This window comes from Oncorhynchus keta, chromosome 21, assembly GCF_023373465.1.
Source record: "Oncorhynchus keta strain PuntledgeMale-10-30-2019 chromosome 21, Oket_V2, whole genome shotgun sequence".
NCBI classification, from domain to species: Eukaryota; Metazoa; Chordata; class Actinopteri; order Salmoniformes; family Salmonidae; genus Oncorhynchus; species Oncorhynchus keta.
This window is the reverse complement of record NC_068441.1, coordinates 48,672,453-48,678,341: the sequence shown is the minus strand read 5'-3', so window position 1 is coordinate 48,678,341 and position 5,889 is coordinate 48,672,453. Positions and strand designations below refer to the sequence as shown.

The 5,889-nt window shown below is 42.6% G+C and overlaps 1 long non-coding RNA gene across 21 annotated transcripts in view; it reads right to left on the bottom strand.

The window, feature by feature from the left end:
- Positions 1-3,469: 3,469 nt before the first annotated feature.
- The window catches only part of LOC127910402 (uncharacterized), an 11,298-nt gene continuing 8,878 nt past the window's right edge, over positions 3,470-5,889 (bottom strand). For 16 of the 21 annotated variants that reach the window (XR_008074676.1, XR_008074682.1, XR_008074684.1 and 13 more), the window contains 3 exons: positions 5,306-5,889; positions 4,865-5,207; positions 3,470-4,815 (listed from right to left, as the gene is read on the bottom strand). The exon at positions 5,306-5,889 is cut by the window's right edge. This is a non-coding gene — a long non-coding RNA (uncharacterized LOC127910402). Of the gene's footprint in view, positions 4,816-4,864; positions 5,208-5,256 lie in introns of all 21 variants that reach the window. The other 5 variants (XR_008074683.1, XR_008074688.1, XR_008074678.1 and 2 more) reach the window with 5 other exon arrangements.

Here is a 5,889-nt window from a genome sequence, read left to right as displayed (position 1 = left end):
AGTGGGGGAAATAAATTATTAGATAGAGTTCATCTGAGGTGAGTTGATGTCGTAATGACCTTAACACAACTCCTAGCATTCTCGTCAATTGGATTTACGGGTTCCTGGGTTTATCCCCCCCCCCCCCAAATTCGCTGCAATATGTTCAAGAATAAAAAACACCACACTTCATGGTGAACGGGGGTCCACCTGTATAAATGACTGACCTAAATAGATGCCTGAACAAATTCTTCATAGAGTCACGGACATGAGGGTTTTATTCATTAGGCACCAAACAGAAGAAAACAGACTAATAAAGGGAGGGACTAACTCGACTTGTCCAATAAGAAACTCTTATTTTCTATGGTGTGAGCGAATGAATACGACCCAGTTTGGGCTTCTCAGTGATCGGTCATTTGAGGAACTAGCTAAAGTGAATATCTCATGTATTTGCTGTTGAGAGCAGGACACAGACTGACTGAAATACAGTTTCTTACAAAAAGGTGTGGGTGTGAATGAGGCAGAAAAAGGTGTGGATTAGGCAGAGGAAGGTGTGGATTAGGCAGAGGAAGGTGTGGATGAGGCAGTGGAAGGTGTGGATGAGGCAGAGGAAGGTGTGGATGAGGCAGTGTAAGGTGTGGATGAGGCAGTGGAAGGTGTGGATGAGGCAGAGGAAGGTGTGGATGAGGCAGAGGAAGGTGTGGATGAGGCAGAGGAAGGTGTGGATGAGGCAGAGGAAGGTGTGGATGAGGCAGTGGAAGGTGTGGATGAGGCAGAGGAAGGTGTAGATGAGGCAGTGTAAGGTGTGGATGAGGCAGTGGAAGGTGTGGATGAGGCAGAGGAAGGTGTGGATGAGGCAGAGGAAGGTGTGGATGAGGCAGAGGAAGGTGTGGGTGTTTATGAGGCAGAGGAAGGTGTGGATGAGGCAGAGGAAGGTGTGGATGAGGCAGAAAAAGGTGTGGATGAGGCAGAGGAAGGTGTGGATGAGGCAGAACAAGGTGTGGATGAGGCAGAGGAAGGTGTGGATGAGGCAGAGGAAGGTGTGGATGAGGCAGAGGAAGGTGTGGATGAGGCAGAGGAAGGTGTGGATGAGGCAGAGGAAGGTGTGGATGAGGCAGAGGAAGGTGTGGATGAGGCAGAGGAAGGTGTGTATGAGGCAGAGGAAGGTGTGTATGAGGCAGAGGAAGGTGTGGGTGTTTATGAGGCAGAGGAAGGTGTGGATGAGGCAGAGGAAGGTGTGGATGAGGCAGAGGAAGGTGTGGATGAGGCAGAGGAAGGTGTGGATGAGGCAGAGGAAGGTGTGGATGAGGCAGAGGAAGGTGTGGATGAGGCAGAGGAAGGTGTGGATGAGGCAGAGGAAGGTGTGTATGAGGCAGAGGAAGGTGTGGATGAGGCAGAGGAAGGTGTGGATGAGGCAGAGGAAGGTGTGGATGAGGCAGAGGAAGGTGTGGATGAGGCAGAAAAAGGTGTGGATGAGGCAGAGGAAGGTGTGGATGAGGCAGAACAAGGTGTGGATGAGGCAGAGGAAGGTGTGGATGAGGCAGAACAAGGTGTGGATGAGGCAGAGGAAGGTGTGTGTGAGGCAGAGGAAGGTGTGTATGAGGCAGAGGAAGGTGTGTATGAGGCAGAGGAAGGTGTGGATGAGGCAGAGGAAGGTGTGGATGAGGCAGAGGAAGGTGTGTGTGAGGCAGAGGAAGGTGTGGATGAGGCAGAGGAAGGTGTGGATGAGGCAGAGGAAGGTGTGGATGAGGCAGAGGAAGGTGTGGATGAGGCAGAGGAAGGTGTGGGTGAGGCAGAGGAAGGTGTGGATGAGGCAGAGGAAGGTGTGGATGAGGCAGAGGAAGGTGTGGATGAGGCAGAGGAAGGTGTGGGTGTTTATGAGGCAGAGGAAGGTGTGGATGAGGCAGAGGAAGGTGTGGGTGTTTATGAGGCAGAGGAAGGTGTGGATGAGGCAGGTGTGGGTGTGTGTAAATATAAATCTCATCAATAAGTAAATTATCAATTATTGATTAACCCATTATTTATGTGTGTGTGTGTGTGTGTCTGTGATAAAATAATTTGGTGGATGCTTATATTTGTCCTAAATCAATTGACTTCCTGCATTTCCCAACTCCCCCTGAGACACCCTGGGAGAGTGGGATCAGCCATTATCAACGGCGACCCTGTGTGTGTGTGTGTGTGTGTGTGTGTGTGTGTGTGTGTGTGTGTGTGTGTGTGTGTGTGTGTGTGTGTGTGTGTGTGTGTGTGTGTGTGTGTGTGTGTGTGTGTGGGAGGGGGGGACATATAATTGATGGCTTGGATATCCTGTTCTCATTTTCCAACCCTGGTATAGAGTGACTGAACTTACAGTAGATGCATCAATCAATTATCCCATGTCTATAATACTTTACTAACGTTTTTGTAATTCACAAAATAAATATGAGGGGAAATGCTTGGTTTAATAAAGCATTGAAGTATGTATAATATCATATAGGTCTACATAATATCATATAGGTCTACATAATATCATATAGGTCTACATAATCATGATATTTAGCACATCAGAATATAACTGTATCGCCTCTTGCTTCTTGCTAGTCAGTCATTGTAAATAACAATTTGTTCTTAATATGATCTGCCCGGTAAAATATAAATGTTTCAGAATTCATAAAACTGCTCTGTCACTATGTACAACTGGTTAGGCCGGCCAAGTCAAAAAACAAACTTTACACACATCACAAATACTTCTGTGGACATTACGAGCTGAGGGTTATGAGGGCTGGAGGACTCACAGAGATGAGAAGCCAAAGTGTAACACTCGATCCACAGTGGTGTACACTTGATACCCTGAGCCCTCAGCCCTGGACCATGCTCTCTAAAGCACTTTCCATTTGTCAATGTCTCACTCTACTCTCCCTGTGTCCTCTGTGTACTTCCTAATAGGACTAGTGTATGTTGAAATGTAAACAGATATTGAATCTCCGTCCAAAAGGAAACATACACAGTATTTACACTGTACAGTAGTCTACACAGTATTTAAACTGTACAGTAGTCTACACAGTATTTAAACTGTACAGTAGTCTACACAGTATTTAAACTGTACAGTAGTCTACACAGTATTTAAACTGTACAGTAGTCTACACAGTATTTAAACTGTACAGTAGTCTACACAGTATTTAAACTGTACTGTAGTCTACACAGTATTTAAACTGTACTGTAGTCTACACAGTATTTAAACTGTACTGTAGTCTACACAGTATTTAAACTGTACAGTAGTCTACACAGTATTTAAACTGTACTGTAGTCTACACAGTATTTAAACTGTACAGTAGTCTACACAGTATTTAAACTGTACTGTAGTCTACACAGTATTTAAACTGTACAGTAGTCTACACAGTATTTAAACTGTACAGTAGTCTACACAGTATTTAAACTGTACTGTAGTCTACACAGTATTTAAACTGTACTGTAGTCTACACAGTATTTAAACTGTACAGTAGTCTACACAGTATTTAAACTGAACAGTAGTTCAGTTTCCACCTCATTTTGTGGGCAGTGTGCACATAGCCTGTCTTCTCTTGAGGGCCAGATCTGACTATGGCGGTCTCTCTCAATAGCAAGGCAATGCACACTGAGTCTGTACATAGTCAAAGCTTTCCTTAATTTTAGGTCAGTCACAGTGGTCAGGTATTCTGCCACTGTGTACTCTCTGTTTAGGGCCAAAAAGCATTCTAGGTTGCTTTGTTTTTGGTTAATTCTTTCCAATGTGTCAAGTAATTATATTTTGTTTTCTCATGATTTGATTGGTTCTAATTGTGTCGCTGTCCTGGGGCTCTGTGGGGTGTGTTTGTGTTTGTGAACAGAGCCCCAGGACCAGCTTGCTTAGGGGACTCTTCTCCAGGTTCATCTCTCAGTAGGTGATGGCTTTGTTATGGAAGGTTTGGGAATCGCTTCCTTTTAGGTGGTTGTAGAATTTAACAGCTCTTTTCTGGATTTGGATAATTAGAGGGTATCGGCCTAATTCTACTCTGCATCCATTATTTGGGGTTTAACGTTGTACACGAGGATGTTTTTGCAGAATTCTGCATGAAGAGTTTCAATTGGGTTTTTCTCCCATTTTGTGAATGCTTGTTTGGCGAGCAGACCCCAGACATCAACCACTCTCTCTCCCTCTCCGTCGCTCTCTCTGACTGTCTCTTTCTTTCTCCACCTTCTCTCCGTACTCTAAATAGCCTTTGAGCCTTTATATCTGTCGATAAAGCTGTTTGTCGATAAAGCTTTATAAGGATATTTAAAAAAACGGAGTAAGTACCTCCACTTAATAACCTTCAAACAGCCACATAACAGGTAGCGAGGCAGACCAAATCAAGACATTCCTAACACTAACAAAGACATTTGAACTAAATCAATAATGGCAAAGAAAATAATCAAATATTTATTCTACTTTAATTCTCAAATATTTAGAACTGCATCGTGTATAAAGTTACACATGTACCAAAATATACAGTTTAACAACGGTTATGAATCTATGTAGGCGAAAAAAACGACCAAAACCAGTAATTTATTGGGTAAAACACCAACGTTTCAGCATCACTGTGCCTTCTTCCGTGTGATGTCATGAATGCTTGAATCAGGTTATGTGCTTTTTATTAGTATATCACCTGTCAACATGAATCTGGCCAGCTTCTTTATGTTGTATTAGTATATCACCTGTCACCATGAATCTGGCCAGCTTCTTTATGTTGTATTAGTATATCACCTGTCAACATGAATCTGGCCAGCTTCTTTATGTTGTATTAGTATATCACCTGTCACCATGAATCTGGCCAGCTTCTTTATGTTGTATTAGTATATCACCTGTCAACATGAATCTGGCCAGCTTCTTTATGTAGTATTAGTATATCACCTGTCAACATGAATCTGGCCAGCTTCTTTATGTTGTATTAGTATATCACCTGTCACCATGAATCTGGCCAGCTTCTTTATGTTGTATTAGTATATCACCTGTCACCATGAATCTGGCCAGCTTCTTTATGTTGTATTAGTATATCACCTGTCACCATGAATCTGGCCAGCTTCTTTATGTTGTATTAGTATATCACCTGTCAACATGAATCTGGCCAGCTTCTTTATGTTGTATTAGTATATCACCTGTCACCATGAATCTGGCCAGCTTCTTTATGTTGTATTAGTATATCACCTGTCAACATGAATCTGGCCAGCTTCTTTATGTTGTATTAGTATATCACCTGTCAACATGAATCTGGCCAGCTTCTTTATGTTGTATTAGTATATCACCTGTCAACATGAATCTGGCCAGCTTCTTTATGTTGTATTAGTATATCACCTGTCACCATGAATCTGGCCAGCTTCTTTATGTTGTATTAGTATATCACCTGTCAACATGAATCTGTCCAGCTTCTTTATGTTGTATTAGTATATCACCTGTCACCATGAATCTGGCCAGCTTCTTTATGTTGTATTAGTATATCACCTGTCAACATGAATCTGGCCAGCTTCTTTATGTTGTATTAGTATATCACCTGTCACCATGAATCTGGCCAGCTTCTTTATGTTGTATTAGTATATCACCTGTCAACATGAATCTGGCCAGCTTCTTTATGTTGTATTAGTATATCACCTGTCACCATGAATCTGGCCAGCTTCTTTATGTTGTATTAGTATATCACCTGTCACCATGAATCTGGCCAGCTTCTTTATGTTGTATTAGTATATCACCTGTCAACATGAATCTGGCCAGCTTCTTTATGTTGTATTAGTATATCACCTGTCACCATGAATCTGGCCAGCTTCTTTATGTTGTATTAGTATATCACCTGTCAACATGAATCTGGCCAGCTTCTTTATGTTGTATTAGTATATCACCTGTCACCATGAATCTGGCCAGCTTCTTTATGTTGTATTAGTATA